An 18558-nucleotide genomic window follows, 5' to 3' on the forward strand; every position below is an offset into this window, starting at 1 on the left:
CCTGCCGGCCGCCGCTGCCGCTCAGCACCGGGCTCCCGCCGCCCGCTCGCCCGCCGCTGCCATCGCCGCGGCCGGCGCGGCTACCGCCGCCGCTCGCAGGCTCCGGCCCGATGATTGCCAAGTGCTTCAGAAATCAGCATCTGGAGAGCGCGATCTTCTCCTCCTGGGAGAGCTGTAATCACAGCTCTTCGGTCCCACCCCGCTCCAGCCTCCCCCTACACACACACACACACGCGCGCGCACACACACACACGCACACACACGCATGCACCGCTGTAGCTTTTTTGTCCTTCCAAGCCGAGGGGTGGCGAGGGTAAAAGGGGTGGAGGAAAGGGAGAAAGGCAGGAGAATAAAGAAAAGGAGCGAGGGGCGGCGAAGCGGCGGGCGGGGCGGCGGGGGCTGGTGCAATTTGCTGGTGGGAAATAGCGAGCTCCCAGCGGATCCGCCACCAGCAGCCTCTGCTCTCCCTTAGGTGTCCGGACCGCCTCGCGTGGGGCTCCTTCCCCACGGGAGAGGAAAGCGTTGGGCGCTGCCGGAGGGCCACATGGCCCTCCTCCACACTCACACCCTCGCWCACACACACACGCACCCTCTCCCTTCGCCTTGCCGTCAGCTAAAGCGGCGACACGAAAACGGGACACCGGGCAAAGCGGGGGAGCCAAAGCGCTGACCCCCAAGCCGCCCTCTCCCCCACACCGCGCACATACATCCTCCACACAAATAACTCCCTCCGTGCCTGCGCCCGCGGAAGCGGAGTCCTGGAGGACGGGGGGAGGAGGGGGAAAGGCAAGCGAGCAGACACCGGGCTACTGACCGAGGCGCTCGGCCTCCGCGGCAGCCCCCTCCCCGGCACCGCCGCGCCGGGAGCGGCCCCGACGGCGGGGGCGCACAGCCGCGGCTACCGCCCTCCTCGCCCCACACCTCGGGGAAGGGCGGCGGGCAGACGGGCTGGTAGGCAGGGGCTTGCCGTTGGGAAGTTTCACTTCTGCGGTGAGTGAYTGAGAGCGGCAAGAAAGAAACACGCCTACGCAGGTGAAGGAAGCTTCCACCTAAAAACCAGCACCCGCCCTTTGTCTGATAGAAAAGAAAATATTACTCCACGAGCAGACTTTTAACTTGGAACAAAAACTCATTTCTAAGGTTTCAAAAAGATCAGATGAGTTCTACAGGGCACCCACAAGTAGCCACAGGGAAAGGTAGATTTATTGATCAACACCACGGTGTAAAGTTATTTCTTAATGCTCTTCATAGACTACATCTTGGAGCCCTTGAGCAGACACTAGCCAAGATTACTAGAYACAGAATGCCTAAAGAGTCTCTGCCCCTAAGGAGTTCACAGGAGAGTGCAGATAATAAATACCATGCAAGATATGTGTAACAATCTCTTCTCTTCTGCTTTTCACTTTTTTTGGAGGGGAGGGAAGGTCTTCTTCTGTTGGGTCCTGTCCCTTCGTAGATAAGGGCCGATTTTTTTTCTGCGTGTGTGGATGGGGGAGGGGGAGGATTTATTCTCTGCCAGTCTAATTGGAAAATCTCCTGAAGTTGTAACCAACTAGAAGAAATTAGAAAAAAGGAAGTGAGCAGCTAAATAGAAGTTATTCAGAGTTATCATATGGGATAGTTTAATACTCAATAATTAACTGCTTTCAGAGTGTTCTATTTTCTTATTAGACTGTTGAACCCTTGAACATAGGGATTTGAAGTGTAGATGTCCATCTAGAATAATTCACTACTTTGCAATACAAAACCTAGAAGGTATTGATAGGTTCTTGTTTGAGCAGAAGCTTCAGCATCTCCATATTGACCATTATTTCCCCAAATCCTTTAATCTACAAAGAGTCATTTTTATCCAGAGGGCAAAAGTGTATGGGAACTCCCTTATACAGGGATTTTGTATTAATAGACGACCATCTAGGAGCAGAACATGCACAATCGGATCTGGATAATACATTTTAATTCTATTTGAAAGTGCYTCTAAAGAGATTCAGCAAAAACACTCACATTGGATTTTCCGTCTGGCAATTTTAACAGAGCAGCAATTTCCTTACAATTGTCACAATTGCCTTAATCAATGCAATTAGAYAGAGGGCTTTTTAATTTAAATTTCACTGTGGTAGCCTTGATCTCCGCTTCCCTTCTCCTTGCTTCCCAGTGGCGGACAGGACACGAGGGTGCCTTCCACAGGTCTTCACAAGAGCGTTCCCGGAGGGGCCCGGCGGCCCCCTGAGCAGCGCCGCCYTCAGCACCSCGGACAGCGGCGGGGGCTCCACGGGCGCGGGTCACGCCGCCACCCGCGATGCGGTGCGGGACGTGGGACCAAGSCGGGGGGTGTTCTGCTGTCACTGGCTCCACACGAAGCAGTCAAGGAGAGGGAGTGGGGTGACATGAAGCCCACCTCCACACTATCTTTAAATTTCAGAGGAATTTAGGAATGGGAATGCGGATGGGCCTGTACTGTATGAGAAACTCTTTCTCAAAAGGTGTAGAATTTGCGTTCCCTTTTCTGGAAGGACCTATCTGTACTGTCTGCTCTATACTATCTACTGTTATTGTTCTTCAGTAGTTTCGTTCAAATTTGAGCCTTGCTCAAAACACACCAACATTCGTCAATGCATGATGGTCRGAGTGAGGGCAAAAGGAAATAATGAAGGGGAAAGAAGATGGGCAGCATGCCCATGTCAAAAGAAAATGTATTTCTTACTCCAGAAATCAAAAACAAAAGCTTTCTACTTGCATCTCAAAAATGCAGAGTAGTTGTTTACAGCTTGAGGTTCTCCAAAGAAAACTCAAGAGAGCCATCTGCTGTCTTATCCTGTGATAAAATGTGTGCAATTCTAGTCAAAGTGAAGGTTTTGCTAACAGATGGATTGTAGAAGTATGAACATATCAGCTATCTTAAAGACTAGTAACTGCATAAAATTATGCATTTAGGACAAATGGGAGTATCATAGTTATAACATTTGCTACATTAAAATAGAATTTTATTTCTGATTTTAACAAAACTAGATATTAAAACAAATGAATAAAAGCAAAACTTGGAGGGGGAAGGGATTTTCAGTACTTTCTATTTTCCCATCTGTTCATTTCTAAGTACTAATTTATCATGGATTTAATGAGTTTTCTAAAATAAGAACATTTTACAATCTTTAAAAGTATTTGTTTTAATGAGTTTTAGAGAAAAGCCTTCACCAGGAAAAAAAATGCATGTAAAATAATTGTTCTTCTATATAGCTAGGGTATTAAACATTATTATTTTTAAAAATCATTTTGTGTTGTATTACTGAACACTAGGCACACTCTATTTCATTTAATTTAAAAGCTTAAATTTTAATGTGTCACTTGCAGATAGCAAAGTACAATAAGGGCAAATATACACTATTAATATTTGTATATATTCAGGTATTAGCAACACATAAAATGTTATTTAAAACATTTCCATTTTGAAAAATAATACTCTATACCTTATATTCTACCCTAACCTGTATTCATAGGCTATATAATTTTAAGACTTAAAAATACCATCTTTATGGTTTAAGGGCTATGTTCTTTTTGCCAATTGTTTTAATTTCTGTATTTGGTTGGATGGAGCTACAAAGTACAGATTCATTTCTGGTCAATGCAGACTTGAATACTTGAAGCCACAAAGTTTCTACCTTCAGAAACCATTTCAATACAAACAAAAYGGTATTACTATATGCATGTCTCCCCCCTCCCACTCCAGCCGCATTTTCTCCTCCCAGGTGTCCTGAGACTATTCCTCTTATCAAAAACCAAAAAAAACAAAACAAAAAAAAACCTAAGAAAATAGACAAAAATCTTTATAAACATAGTTTTTCTAGAAATGTAAAATACCAGATTACACATTGCTACCAAAACATGTTTYGGTTTCATGAGATATAGTAAAATTTTTTTTTTGTTACACTTTCTTGCCAACACACAGGCACACACAGCTTGCTTGTCTTGTTAAACACTCCAGAATATGATGCTTTAAATCAATATCACTTTATATTCTAGAAATGATTTTTCAGTGTTATGAATCTAGAAGCTCTTCTAGACTCTCAAGAGCTGAAGATCATTTAAAATGGAAAAGGCTATTCTAGGAGTAAAAGTACTGATCTAGGAGTAACAATTTCACACTACGCATAAGAGTACATCTGGGCAATAAAGAGAATGTAATGTCATCCTAGGAGAAATTGCTTCAGCAGTGACAAACTCCTTGTTTRTTTATTCTGACGGATTAACTGAACCAAGAGCTCAGTGCCTTCAATGAGTTTACCACCAAGAGCAGTCTGATTACCAGTAGAGCACTGTTGCTGGCTAGATCTGTGATTCTGAACGTTGAAATCAGTCAAAAGGTTTTTGAAGGTTGATGGTAATTGTGGTGGTTTTAAATTCAAGTATCTAAATTAAATTTACATACAAATACCCTTCCACCTCCCATAAAAAATCATAAGGAAAAATTCAATATAGCTCTACAGATAGGGCCATTTATACATGTGTGTGTTTATTCGCRGGGAGAGCGGGTGTTGGTAAGCAACAGTAACTACCAATTTCTGATTTCATTTTCTTGGAGAACAAAGCTAGAGCAAGAGAGAAGATTTAATTACTTGTATGCAAAAGATGGAACAAATACAGCAGGGCTTTTCCTGGAAGGTGATAGGTGCTTAATTTTTAAAAATTAACAACCTAGAAAAAAGTTTGTCAACCTAAAAGATCATATTGCTCATGACTACACTGGCATGAATACATGTAGTCAAAGAAATCCTTTTCCATGCAATTTATGTGCATTCTGTGCTTATCATAAGAGTTGTGCAATGAGTTTTAAGCARTTTAAATTTGTCCAGTATTATCACAGAATCAAAGAATGACAGAATGGTTGGTTGGAAGGGACCTCTGGAGATCATCTAGTCCAACCCTCCTGCTCAAGCAAGGTCACCTACAGCATGTTGCCCAGCATCACATCCAGGTGGGTTTTGAATATCTCCAGGGGCAAYTCCACAGCCTCTCTGGGCAACCTGTTCCAGTTCTCTGTCCTTCCCACAGTAAAGAAGTTTTTCCTCATATTCAGGTGGAACTTCCTGTGCTTCAGCTTTTGCCTGTTGTCTCTTGTCCTGTCTCTGGGCACCACTGAAAAGAGGCCAGCCCCATCCTCTTTATACTATCCCTTAAGATATTTGTATACCTCGATAAGATCCCCTCTCAGTCTTCTCCAGGCTAAGTTCTCARTTCRCCTCACTGTCCTCACCTCATCTAACCTACACTTCCTGAACTGACCTATGAGGATGTTACAGRAGACAGTGTTGAAAGTCTTGCTGAAGTCAATTTAGACAACATTCATTGCTCYCCCCTCAACTACTCAGTCAGCCATTCCATCAGAGAAGATAGAAGGCTATCAGATTGGTTAAGCATGATTTCCCCTTGGTGRATCCGTGCTGACTACTCTTGATCACCTTCTTTTCYTCCACATGCTCAGAGAGGACATCCAGAATGAGCCGTTCCATCATCTTTCCAGAGATGGACGTGAATATGATTGGTCTGTAATTTCCTGGGTCCTATTAGGTGTTCATGCATGTTAATCTGGGTACCATTCTCTTATATATTACTGTTAATTCATCAGAAGATGATGCAGTGTGAAGCAGTGCAATTTAAAAATCCTAAATGCCCTTGATACTGGTTGATTAGACTTTGAAGAACATTAAGAATTAAGTTTATCAAACACAGTAATATGTTTCAGAGTTTATAGATATCTATGTTCTTTCACTATTCTATGTCAAAAGCATTCATCTTTCATTCATAAAGCACTCAAGGAGACAAATTCATACCTATTAAAAATGTATTGTTTCCATTGGAGGATTTAAGTAGTAAATTGTTTAAATAGGACAAGTAAATCCCTTTAAATAAGACAAAGAAACTAAACTGCCAACATGTTGTTTAAAGAACTACACATGTGTTAGCCAATTTCTTCAGAGGCTTCAGACTTACTCAGTCTTATATATCCAATTAATGAGAAGACTGTTAATGTATAATTAATATATATGCAAGAATAAGCTAATCCACCTCACAAACACATAGATTACTAGCTATGCTGAGAACTATAGAAATCTAAATACAGTATATATAACATCTATAAGGAAAYAAGAAACACCACATCTGCTCAGAGTCAATGGCTCAGCTAGTGCAATATTTCTTCTGCATTGACTAGTGTCATTTCTTCCAAACTCAACCTAGGATATATCTGCAGCTCAAACAACTTCTACGCTAATAAGGATTCAAAGTCATTTAGGGAATTGAATAAAATTATCTAGTAGATAAACAATAGGATAGAACTTAATTATTCTTAACTGTGTTAGTTTGAAAAAATAAGAAATTTATCTTTGATTTGACTGTAGTAATGAGTCTCACAAATACTGCTGTGTCAAGAAAAACACCTGCTTTGATTGCTTTTCACAGAATTACAGAATGGTTGAAGTTGGAAGGTCCTGAGAATATCTCAAGATCATCTAGTCCAACCCACCTGCTCAARCAAGGTCACCTACAGCATGTTTCCCAGGATCCTGTCCACATGGCTTTTGAACATCTCCAATTGTGAAGACTCCACAACCTCTCTGGGCAACYTACTCCAGTGCTCGTCTCCCTCACAGYAGAACAGTTTTCCCTTACTTTCTGACAGACCTTCCTGCATTTCAGTTTGTGCCACCTYATCCTGTCACTGGACACCACTGAGAAGAACCTGSCCCYGTCTTCTTTGCACCTGCCTTTCCGATTTTTACACGCATTGRTGAGATTCCCCCCAAGCCTCCTCTTCTCCAGRCTAAACAGTCCCAGCTCTCYCAGCCTTTCCACATACTGAGAGATGCTCCAGTCCCTTAAGCTTCTTTGTGCTTCTACGCTGGATTCACTCCAGTAGCTCCACGACCCTCTTGCACGGGGGATCCCAGAGCTGGACACAGCACTCCAGATCTGGCTGTACCAGGGCTGAGTAGAGGGGAAGAATCATCTCCCTCGACCTTCTAGCAATACTTTTCCTAATGCAGCCCAGTAAATCATTTGCCTTCTTTTCTGCAAGGGCACACCGCTGGCTCATGTCCARTTTGGCCTTCAGGACCCCCAGGTTCTGCTTCGCAGTTGGTCACCCCCCAGCCTGTAATAGTGCRTGGGGTTATCCCTTCCTCGTTGCACTTCCCTTTTTTGTGTCTCATGATGTTCCCCTCTGCCCATTTCCCCACTTTGTCAAGGTCTCTCAAAATGGCAGCAGAGCTCTCTGGTGTCACAACCCTCCAGTGTATCGACTCCACTGATAACCTTCTTGTTCTTTTAGGGGGGAAAGGAGTGAATAGAGATTCTTACTCTTTTTACCATCTTTACAATTGATCTTACATCAAGATAAGACACATAAWACAGTTTCTAAGCTTTAACACTCCATCTCCGACATATTTTATGATTCTGCTTGGTTTTCACTCTGTCTTCTACTTCTGTTATTTCTTCTGAGATTAGGTGAAAAAAAAGAAATCCCCTGAACTGAGGGCAGAATCTGAACCRTGGCATGCAGATCATATTAGGCCCTCCAGGATAACTCATCTGGGCCTAAAACTCATCTCTAACCAATCTCTTAAAGCCAGCAATCTCTTAAACAACAACAAATTACTATCATTTTGAAAAATAAATCCATAAAAGTAGCTAAAAATTAAATGCTAAAGTTACAGCTTCTGCAGAGATATGCTTGTGACCTTAACTTTACATATTGAATAGACCTTCTGAAGAGATATCTTTAATTATTAACAACAGAAATGTGCCAGTATTTATTTTTCGCCTGCTGAAGCTAACAGCAAAAGATTTGCCACCAGAGTGTATTAGCCAAGGCTCCAGAACAACAACTTTCATTAAAAAAAAGGCACATTTGTAGTCCACACAGATGCACAGAACAGTTTAAGAATTAGAGACTTAAAAACAGAGCGGACAGCTTATTCATTAATTCGTTGTACGCAYAGCTTAAATCAACATCTGTTGTATTTTCTTATCTAGCCACAGCAGGAGTTTCTTCTATTTTGCCTGAGTTCTGTAACAAGTAGTAGACAGTGCCATTATTTTTCCAAATAACTGAAAGTCACTCTAAATGTGTGTCTGTTAAATTTTGTTCTACAGAAACAAAAGGAATGCCACTCCTGAGAGCAGAAATCTGGTCTCAGGCCTACGCTGAATTTATGGMGTTAGAACAGTTGACACAGCTTGACAATATGTATTTGGCTGACATAATGGTCTCAAGTGAAGGCTTTCTGCTCAGCATAAAACAGAAAAGATAAGAAGATTGTAATGAACTTATTTGCAATCTCTTGACTAGAATAATCAGAAGAATTATCCTTAATATGTTTTATGTGGGTTAACACACATTGATTTATGGCACACAAGTTCCAGAAAAAATTATGCTCTATAAAGCAGCAGCCATCAATGCAAAAATCTCCAATTACAAGAAAAAACCCTTAGCTCCCCGGATAAGTGTGATTTGGGAGATTTTTACCAGAGTATACATAGGGAATTGWTCCTTACATAGATGTTAATTACATGACAATATTTATTGCTTTTACTTTACAACTGATATTTTCATAGAGCAGCTAAGTTGTTTAGTTGTTTGCTCTTGAAGTATATACCAGTGCATATACACAATACATGATATATGCAAGTATAAGATACCTTTTTATATGTACAATATTTTTATAGTATTTTACATACGTATTAAAGAATATTYGTGCATTTTTGAAAATCTGAGATGGTTAGTAAGTGGATATTTTTATTCAGTTGCGTTACCTGACTATCTTTTAAAATTAAATATCTTGTCAGCATATGACATGACGATATATGAGTCCCAATTAAATAGTGAAATTATATCTTTTGTCTTAAATTATTCTGAAACTCAAAATGCCATCTAAATAATATATACACATGTATACAAACATACTTTAATCTTACTGACAATGTTCTTTTAAAGTCCTTCCACATACTGATTTTAAATCCTTACATAAGTGTTTCTCACTTTCCTCATGAAAGCACATGATAATGTGAGACAAAGCATCTGTTACATTTTCAGATATTAAAAACAAGGGAGTTATTGGATTTTGTTCATCCCACAGAGATCACCTGACATTATTTTGAAGGTGTAGACAAAGATAAAAGCCCTGAAGTCTAAAATCCTGCTTTTTCTTGTCCTAGAGGCAAAGTAATTATTTCTCTGGGTACTGCTAACCAGGACAAGTCTCTGAAGGGCGAAAACGTAGACACAGAACAGCCCTGGGCAGTGCAGCATTCATCCCCAGGGAGAGTTTTCATCTCCCCTGAGAGCCTTTCCTACAGGCACTTCCCTTCCCTCGAGGCTCAGACATGATCCGTTTTCTGTACCAGCCATGCGTTGTGTTCCTCTCTTCACAAACAAACAGAAAATTCAGCACATTCTCTACTATTTCTATTGGATGGTATAAATTAATGATAGATACAAATCTCTGAAAACAAGTCCACCCCACCTCTTTTTTACTTAATTTCRACATTCACAAGTRTCTGACATGATAAATGCAATTTGTATTAGCTAGGAAGCCACTTTTCTTTTTTTCCTCTTAATGCTTCTCTCATTCTACAACATTTTCTTTAATTGAAAGACTTCTTTGCTCTGACATACTATTGTTAAGGAACAGAAGGGAAGAAATATCTACTATAAAACTACTAGGAAAACATTTATTCAAATCACTTTTTAGATACTAAGCTTTTCCTCACTTCTCTCTGATAATCAGTCTACTTTACTTTGAGCTTCATCATACCTAGTGGTAACTGTTAGTACCATCCTGCATGTTTCCACTTYATTTCTTCTGAAATAGAAATACTATTTTCTTCTATAAGTCATTTATTCTTTTAAGAAAAAAAATAGCAAAACTAGCAATGGATGTTTTGACCTAAAAAATGAACTTAAGAACTTAACTTCTTGCCAGTCTTCTTACTCACATAAATTAGAAAATCAAGATTGAGTTCATACTCTTTAACTATGTTGTCTTTTATTTTAAAGATATAYCAGTTAGAATGTCACAGATACTGCAAGTATTTCTGTGCAAATCTTGAAACAAATATCACAACACCTGCTCGTGTTGCTATACTGATATTATTGACTATCAGTTCAACTACCGWAGCAGTTATTATTAGCAGCAATTGCATAAATACTCCTAAAATGATGATGTGATTTTACAGCACAGTCCTACAAACCTAAATTGGAAAATATCTTGCAGTCAAGACTGTGAATTCCTCAAAACCTTTCAACAGCATAGCTCTCTAATGTGCAGTGCAATTATCTGATTTGCCAGCAGTGGACACTGTTACTCTAGTTATCTGCAGATATATTGACTGGGGAATAACTTGTAACACATACTGGTAAATTTTTATTTTACTATTTGCATTGCTGTAAGAACTTGAATTATTTGTACCAAATAAAAGTTCAGCAAAAATTTTAAGGTAGCAATGTTTTCAATGCTTGTGTGGTAACAGATAAACTGTCTCTTTCTTTAACAAAAATAAATAAACAAAAAAATAAATATAGACTTATTCACGTGGGACTGCTTTTTTGTGATGACTGTTTTAAGTCCTGGTAGATGTTTTGAAACAAAAAAATGAAAATTCATTCTCATCTCTTTTTCTCAGCAGTATGGAAGCCATAAACTTTTACAGATGCCTTATCATTTTGCATTGTTTCTATAACATTGTTAAATTCAGCAATCTAAAAAATTCTAAGGAATATTTGCTTCAGTAGCCTGTACCAAATGTTACATAATATAGTCATTCAAAATCTGCAAAGGATAATGTTTTATCCACAGACATTTTACAGGCAGTTTAAAGTTAAGCGTAGACATTGGTTAAGGAGAGAAAATAGGTACAAAGCAACTTCACAGAGTTGCAGAAGAATTAGCTTGGAGTCCACCTAGCTAGTTGGAGGACAGTTTCCATTCCACATAGAGGTAGAAAGAAAATCTAAGAATTTTACAAATATAATGCAACAGTTTCATTCGCGCTGATGTATGCATTATGTTTAGTCAACATTACAACACTGAGAGCAATCACCTCCTAATCTCAATAGTCAAATGACAGATCAAGCTCCTCCAAAAAATCCCCGTCATTCTAACACGATTGTATAAGTCCGCTTTTCGTGTAAGAATATGTAGTATCTTAAGAACAGAATATTCTTTATTTGTCTGGCTAAAGTTGCTGAAAACTTATGCTTTTAGCCACTAATGACATAAGTGTATATATACAGAGGACATCCAGAAAGTCTACAAGAACATATTTTTTGTTAGGTGAAAAGTCCAATCAACGTGCATGTTCAACCAAAACATTTTCTTTTTTCTTTTTTCTTTTTTTTTTTTTAAACTTTTTACTTTGATTAGTAAACTGACCTGCGATGCAGCGACTAGAGCTGACAAGGTTGCATATGAAGCAGGGGGTTGGGGGGGATGCCTTCTCAGTGGCAGGATAGTCTTAGATCAGCCTAAGCCTGCTGTGAAATTGCATCCCAGAAAGCTGGGAAGCACAGAAGGGCTGGTGTGAGGTCTAGCTTTAGCATTTCAAAACTTGAGAAGCTTGAGCATCTACTGGGTAAACGACTMGTTCTTGTTCACAGCCTCTTATCACCTGGATCAAATGACTTAGAAACTTGTCAGTCACTAGATGAATAAAACAGAACAGTTGGACTAAACTGAGAGACTGCTGAAACTCTCCTCAGCCACATTACCTCTTRAACGTGCTCAGCTTTGAGCATACGTACGCAGAACACTGTCCATTCCCAAAGCTCACATTTCTCGGTCACCACTGTCTTGAGATTTAACTTGCCACTGGCGTACATGGTTGTTCTTCAGACTCAAGCCTTTGGGACTCTTTTGCTGCTAGGAGTCTCCAAGTGTCCCTTGCTTTGTCCTGCAGTATTCAGGTAAGCCAATGTAGCCCTCTGAGTCTTTAAAACAATAATGAAATTAAACTAAATTTTCTCTCTAAATCTCAAAGCTTTTTTTGACTTTTTTCCAGCCTTAGTTTAAGCACTATGGAAACTTGCTTTAGCCACAGATGTAGGGAGGAAGTGCTAAATTAATACCAGGAAACAACTTGATCACTGGAAGCTCTCTATGATGCAATCCAAAGCTGTGCTCTGTAAATAATAACTGGAGAGCAGTTCTGGCTATGCTACGCTGGTAAGGAAGAACAGAACTCATTAGAAATGGAACATATTGGCAGCCAAATTTCTGTGAAGCATGGTTTCTTGACTAATATTTTTCTCGCTTGAGACAAAGTGATCCTTCCTGGGGCTTAAAGAACCAAACAGAAACAATCTACACAACGTCATTTATTGTGAAAATAAGTATTTACTTATTACTTCAATTTTATATATGTGAAATAGGGTACTAAGGGTCACTCATATCTGTAAATTTTTGATGGTTTTGTTTAAAGTTGTTTTATAATATTAGAAGAAATAGCAGTGATTTGATGAAATTCACCTTTTTTAAACTGATTGTTTAAAAACCTTAGGTATAGGTAGACCATCTTACCATAGAAATTAATTMTGATTATTTTAAATCTCCTAACTAAAAAAAGCAAACTGTCTTTCAGTATGTTTTGTAAGTATGACTAGTATTTTGTATCCTCTCCTACGAAAAACACCAATACCTTTGCAGATCAACTTCGTTATTTCAAGGGTTGGCCCATGCCTAAGTGAATTTGCCTGCTTAACAGTGCTGAAGGCTTAGGGGAAAGTAAAGGAGCATAATAATCTGAAATAAAGATGCTTTGTGATATTTATCATCAGCATCTTCAAATACCCTTTCAGCTTTATTTGTGCTTTTGCAAACAGAGAAAAATATAAGTAAGCCTACAAGTTACAGAATTACAAGACTTACAAGACCAAAAATTTCAAGTTTTTAGATCAAAAGCATAGAAGTGACCACTAAGTTTACTGATACCTAGTTTCTGTTCACCATAAAATAATTTAGGTTTCAATGGGACCTGTGGCGGTCCACTTACAAAAAATGCTGTAAATCAAAATCTTTGCATGAAGACCTGTATCTGAACAGCATACAGATGTTTACAAATGACTTAGGAAAAAATGGTTTGTGGAAACGTTGTCAAGATTCTYCAGAATGCAAGAGCATTTTAGTAGCATGCAGAAGCCAGAGAATAACATTAATGACTCTACTTCCAGTGTCAATGCTTCTGCTCAAGCATGTAATATGCAGTGCAAGCAGCTCCACTAAAGTCTAAATGACAACTGATATGTTTGATTTAATACATACATGGGAAAGTTTACATGTCTAGTGGCAAAAAATACTAAATGGAAACAAATGGGGAAAATATATCAAAACTTTATTTTTTACTTCAAGAAAGTCCTTAGAGACCTCTACAATTCTTTTTAATACCACTAGGCTTGGAGAATGCAACTTTGTTTTCTTACTTTGGGTGAGGGGTAAAGATACTTAAAKCTTATTTATAGGCTGTTCATACTAATCTAATAAATTTCAGGAGATTTTTTTCCCAGTACTTGAAGAAGTAACAGAAGTACTTCTGTAAGTACACTCACAGAAGATAAGCTCACATCAATTCAAAGGCAGTTGAAYTATGTCTTAAAACAAATCTTCTGCTTCTGTTTCACAAAGTATCTTTTAATTGAAAATGTATGCAAAAAGTGTTAAAAATATTTTATTTTATAGGCTTAGAAGGCCTATTTATGATCAGAAAGCCTTTTATAACACATTTAACATTGCAGAAAAGTATTTGGTAAGTGTTAATGGTTTAATCCCTGCCTGTTCCTTACAGGCTTGGGATGGCAAAAGTTATGAACATAGACAATATTCACAACCATCTTCCAGTAGATTTTCAAATAATGCGTTTTTGATATCCTTGATTAAGAATGATGAAATTCAACATTTCACATTCAACACTGCACATGAAATGAATCTGCATGTGGTCTTAATAACGTGAAAGTCCACATAAATTTAAATATGAATATCAGTGGCTCTCTGACAAAGATTATACAGCTTTGTTCTCAAACTCAAAAACAGGAGTTACTKCTCCAAAAGTTACCATGGGACAAGATTTCTTTAATTTGTACCTAAAAAGGCTTTCTTTATTATTTATACTTTGAAAAATCATAATTTATACATATACATATGATTACATACATTTTTCCCACTGTGCAGAAAAAAATCTAGGACTGAACATTGAAAACAGAATTTCTTATCCCATCAGGATCAGATGAAAAGGAAAGGAGAGCTAGAAGGTGGACAGGCTCTCAGATATTTTTTACTGTAAGAAAAAAAATTACAAGTATGTTATATGTACACTCAAACATATGAACGAACACACAGACATTAAACCGACTAAATAATACATTAACTAAAGATGTTCTTTGGAGAACCCAGTGAACAACTTAGTGGTCCAAGCAAATTTCAGATTTGGTCAAAACTGAAAGAAATTTGCTTTCTCCATTTTAAGTGTTCAAGAGAAAAATGAGACCATAAAAAAACATACTGAAAGAACAAATTTGTTTTGCACATTAAAAAGATGAATTGTGTTTTTTCTTTTGTAGAAATGAAAGTCTTTTGTGGAAAAATGTAAATAAAATTATATTTATTTATTTATAGAAGCAAAACCACTTCCTGGGTAAGGGCATTATAGTTACTAAACAACAAATCTGATCTTATTGTAACTAAAATTTATATCCYATCCTATTATCATATATCATATCTAGTAGAGCTAGAGCTAGAGCAAACATTTTAGGAGTTTCAGGCATCATCAACTTTAAGAGCAAAACAGAAGGAATGGTATAATTTCTACGGACAAATCACAAGTGGAGGGTGTTCAAGGAAAAACCTTGCTCTGCGCCCCATTTTGATCTGTTTCTAACAATAACTAAGAATGGGAAATCAATATATCTGATAGGGCAAGTCCCATTCATGACAATGTTGCCTTAATATGAATTATGTCAGACTTTAAGTCAACAGGACCCTTCAGAGTGGTAACACCCTCCATGTGRAGGCATTTGGCCTACTAGGATTCTGAGTTGCTGCATGCAAGACCTCAATTTTCTTCCRTTGATTCTAAAGGAAATCTTTACATTTAGATTCAGATCCCTAATTCTGCTTTTCTGAAAAGCATCTCTAATACTTAAAAGTCTAACATATTAAACCTCCTATAGGGGATTACACCAATAAAAAAGCTTGAGATAAGCTTTTAAAAAGGAAATTTTCAAAGATATTCAGAAAAAAAGCTATTATTTTTAAATAGTTAATACATCATTATTTCAGCAAGGCTTTCTCTATTCCAGCATCTCAACTGAAATATCCTGGCCTTTCTTTCTTCATGTTTATAATGTTCACACTGGTCAGAGATCTTTTAAGTCATTTAAATTTTCTCACAAGAGTCAACAAGGCTGCTAATTAAAGGATTATGTAAAACARCTTTAGTATGCAGGCCTTGAAACATCATAAATGACCAAGCTTTACTGACTTACACATATTTCAGTTATGTCTGCTGAAACTTTAGTAATTTTGTGTTGCAGCTCTGATCATTTTTCCTCGTTTGGCAAGGCTCTGAATGCATCTCAGCACAGATTTCCTCTCTCTTCTCAGTACACTTAGATCAATACTCTGACATATCACCAAAATCTAATCACTGCTGCAGAGCATGGCCCCCAGTGTGACATCACTTTTGAAATGAAAAACTCAAAGTGTTATTATTTTGCTAACAGAAATGAATAGCACTATGTTGGCACTTCTTCCGCATACGTTAAAAGCTAGATCATCTCTTCCACAGTTTCTTTGCAGAGAAGTGGCAAGATATCATGTTAGTGGATTTTTTTTTTTACAAGGGAAAGGATGTGAGAGCATTAGCTGAAAATCTGAGGTGCTCTTTGTTGTAAGACACTCTCAGACATTTTCTAAGAAGGAAGGTGAACATCRGCTCCCTTAGTACACATAAAGGAATATCCCCATTCTAAAACGCATTTTCTAACATGCAAGTATTTCTATCAAAATACTATACAATTAAAGTTCATTTGTCTTTTGTATGTGCTTTCATGCTAATTTTGTTCACTAAACTAAAAGTCAGCTATAAGTTATGAAAAACTATTTGAATTAGAATGCCATAAAATGAATGCTATATCTTATTTTGTTGAGAGAGGACACAACTCTATTTCTCCCAACTACCAACATCTTTTTGTATTTTTTGAGGAAATAAATTTTAATGTCTTTTGAATTTAAAGCCAAAGTTAAAGCTACTACCTTGCTCTGCTTTGCTCTGCTCCAGATGAAAGCAAAAATACAAACAAAAAAATCCTTTGTTTTTTTCAAGATCTCCTTGTGGATATCCAGATTCCACATGAAAGTTAATAAGAGCAAACTAGAGCTTCCAGGCTTTCTCCACACCTTTCCTGCATCCCTTTTCTCTAGCTTGGTGGACAGCCTCATTAACCCCCCCCCCATCACTGCTCCATCACTTTGCTTGCATTAACTTGGCCTTGCTACCAGAAAGCCAATTCTTGCACACTGTCAAGATCCAATCCCTTTATTTCTGCACTCAGTTCTCCATTATAAATCAGACGCACTAACAAATTGTTATTTCATTTGTTCTGGGTCTAGTATAATCACATTCTATGCTCTGTTTTTTGGAGGGTCTTTTTTGTATGCCACCAAAGTCCAACCCCAGCATGATAGTCATCACTAGAGCTCTTTGAAGGGGGGAGGGTCTGACTCTTTTGTATATTTGGTATTTAGTGCAGGGACGAAATCAGTGTGTCACCTAGGCCGTGACAAAACCCACAGCCCAGCACTGATCCCTGTGTGTTAACCTTTTCTAATTTTGTCACCTGTCCATAGTAGTAATTGTTTCCTCCCATAACACAAACAAGAGGGAGGAAATCAGTGTTAGCATCAGGGCATACAGAACTTTCTGATGTAGAGCATAAAACTGTCCTTCCTATAATCTAATCTTTCTTAGTGTAAATAGGGCCATAATCTCACAAGTGTCTGTGTCCTCCTTTAGTATAACAGTAATTACTATTCCTAATAGAGGAAAGGAAGAGAAATCTGAAAAACAGCAGGTAAATTTAAAGAGATGAGGCACAGTGTGCTCTCTGGCACATTATTATTGTCAATTTTAGGTAATTCCCTTGCTTATCCTCTCCCATTAATTCACGACAAATAAAAGAACAAAAACATCCAAACCAGATATCAAACATTCACTAAAATTTTATTAGTGTAAAAAAGAAATCAGGATGTGTTCTTTCAAAGCTAAGAGCAGACTGATTCAGAACARCCTTTCTCCTTTGTAACGCTGCCACAAACTACTGCATTCCAGTTGAAAATAGTTACAAATTTATGACACACAGATTAAACAAAAGCCAAGGTAATGCAATTCAAGTCAGAAGCTTGACAGTAGGATATGTGAAATGCTACCCTACTACCCCTTCTATATACACTCACCAGCTCGCGGCATAAAGAGCAACAATAATGCTTAAACTACCCCAAATACCATTGCTATGTATAACAGTCYTCACAACAAGATCAAAGATAATTACTTTGTTCTGTGTAGCACTGATTCAACCGAAGGTCTAAACAATGTTAATACTACCCAGACTTTGAAAAAAAATAAAACGTTTATTATAACCCCTTAAGAAAATTAACTTATCAAGGAAAGATTACTAACATAACTCTGGGTGAATCTAGGGTGTGTGGGTAATGCAAGTATTTATATATAATAAGCACAAGAAATAAAGCTGTTTAAAGACTCAAATTTGCTGCTGATAAAGACAAAAGACACAAAGAACTCTAGCTAAGGTCACCCAAAATTTAGTCAGTAACAGTTTGGAAATTTGGCTGTCCAAAGGAGACAAACACCTAGCCTTTGGAAAATGCTCACCACACTCTACTATTTATAAAAAAATCCATAAACCTAAGAATTAGACGAGGTGTGAGGGGAGTGTTCAGCAGCCCTGGTACCACAGTACCTTTCTTGCACCCRGGACCATATGGTAGCTTGCCACTATCTGCCTGGCTTAGGTTAGATGGTTGTCTCCTCTTTGTAACTCAGCTCAAGATTTTACAACCTTATTCTTTAAAACCTGACTGATAAATAACTTTCATTCTTTCTATCCTGTATTTAACTAACTATTCCTTATCTTCTTTTCTGAATTGCTCTCTTTTCCTCTGGGTGCAAGACAAGTAACAGAGGAGCTGTTGCTTTGCTGAAGGCCAGATTCTAACCTGACTCAGAGAAGCCATAAGGCAGAGTAAAGCACTTTGCCTCTGGGCACCTAGGTTATGTCAAACTGCAATCAGCATGATGTCCTTTGTCTATTGGTGGAACAGAAGGTAAGGATGGCATAGTCAATTTGTTTGCTTGTTAAATGGTCATAAATTTCATAACCATCCATAGGTACATTAGAGTGCTCTTCAAATGACAACTGAAGAAAGCAATTAAAATTCATTAGCTACACCTATTTTAGAAAATAATTCACTGTGGAAACAATTACCTTCAAATCTTTCAAGAGTC

At 38.2% G+C, this 18558-nt stretch overlaps 1 protein-coding gene across 3 annotated transcripts in view; it reads right to left on the reverse strand.

Moving 5' to 3' along the window:
- Positions 1-18558, reverse strand: part of FGF14 (fibroblast growth factor 14) — a 243346-nt gene that overhangs the window by 136908 nt on the left and 87880 nt on the right. The gene's annotated exons all lie outside the window — the stretch shown is intronic.

This window comes from Rhea americana, unplaced genomic scaffold (assembly GCF_003343005.1).
Source record: "Rhea americana isolate MKP2758 unplaced genomic scaffold, rheAme1 scaffold_23, whole genome shotgun sequence".
In the NCBI taxonomy this organism is placed as follows: domain Eukaryota; kingdom Metazoa; phylum Chordata; class Aves; order Rheiformes; family Rheidae; genus Rhea; species Rhea americana.